The sequence below is a fragment of the Lactuca serriola genome, chromosome 7 (genome assembly GCF_051521515.1).
Source record: "Lactuca serriola cultivar US96UC23 chromosome 7, Lser_US96UC23_V15, whole genome shotgun sequence".
NCBI lineage: Eukaryota > Viridiplantae > Streptophyta > Magnoliopsida > Asterales > Asteraceae > Lactuca > Lactuca serriola.
In genome coordinates, this window is record NC_136414.1 from 203082413 (window position 1) to 203083939 (window position 1527).

The following is a 1527-nucleotide window of genomic DNA, read 5'->3' on the forward strand; positions in this document are numbered from 1 at the left end:
TGAAGACCTTTCGTATGATGTTAACTCCGAACCAGAGGATGAGAACCTACCCCGAGCAACTCCCGTTCCAATTCCTAACCCTCGTCCGACTTTTCATGGCCCGACCCTGAGTGAGTGGAATGCTTGGAAACATGGAGCCAAGGACAAGATCAGCCCATGCCATTTAATGACGACCGAAGCTTTTACGACATGAGCAATGGGGGCTCAGCAGATAGAGTCTTGCTAATCTTGGTCCTCAGAGTGGCCCGAAATGAGATTCAAGGCAGGACAGCCCTACATCAGATTACAGAAGTTGTCACCGATGCGAGAATGCATACCCTCCGCACCATTCGCCTAAAATATGCTCACGAGAGATCAGAGAGAAACCATGAAACCCTGCTGCAAGCACTGGCTGAATCACGAGCCGAAGTCATAGAGCTCCGAGTACGCCAGATGGTGTGCGAAAGACACTTACTTGACATGGAATGTCAATTGGCTGAACTAAGAGTTCACCAGAGGGATGACTTTCGCCAGTAGTAGACGCTTTACTTTACTTCTTTATTAAAAAGGGATCGTGTTTTCTGTCTATGCCCGATGTGGCATTTTCTATGAAATTATCTTGTATCGTAAGTACTTCAGTTAGGTCTTTATGTTGTCAGGAACTATCTTCTGTGGTTATGATGTAAGACCTTTACAAGTTCAATTTCTAGAATCTTTACATCGTGATTATCAAAGATATTGACAGCCGGCTAACTTCTGTGTCATTTCATTCATTCAAGTACTCTTATCATACTCTCATTGGAGTCTATCTGAAACCTGCTTTAGTCAAGTCATTGGACTATAGCAAGGTAGATCCGGAGACATTTCCAACTCTCTTTCAGTGGTTGGATCTTGTTATTCACCAACCCACGATAACTCGGCTTGCACAACAAACGTCTTGAGACCATTCTACAAACTCACTTCTACTCACTACTAGGACTGCATCATAGGGATGTAGGTCAAACCTTCACGAACATACTTTCATGCTGTACTAGGACTGCATCATAGGGATGTAGGTCAAACTTTCGAGAACATACTTCTACTCTTTACATGAACAATCTAAGTACATCAGGGTCAACCAGAATCGCTCACAAAATCCTTATCTTTCGTGTTACATAATCATGTCGCCCAAGAAAAACGATCAACCCTTCAACCAAACACCAACTCTTCAGATTGATGCATCTACCTTTCAAGCTGCAGTCTCGGCTGCCGTGTCAGCTATTCTGACCCACCTTAACGCTAACAACGCAAATGTTAGCGGGATTGTTAACAACAATTCCAATCCGAGTAACAATCAAACACCGCAACGAGCAGCAAACTACTACGACACCCCGAGTTCCGAGACAAAGAGTAACAAATAGAAGTTTTGGGATAGAAAGAAGGACAAATCGCGTAAAGGAACGAACAAGAAACAACCACGGGTAACGACCTTCACAACTACGACATCTGTACCTCCTACTACCATCCCTTCGGAAATACCAGTTGTCCCTAACCCAGCCCGACAATATG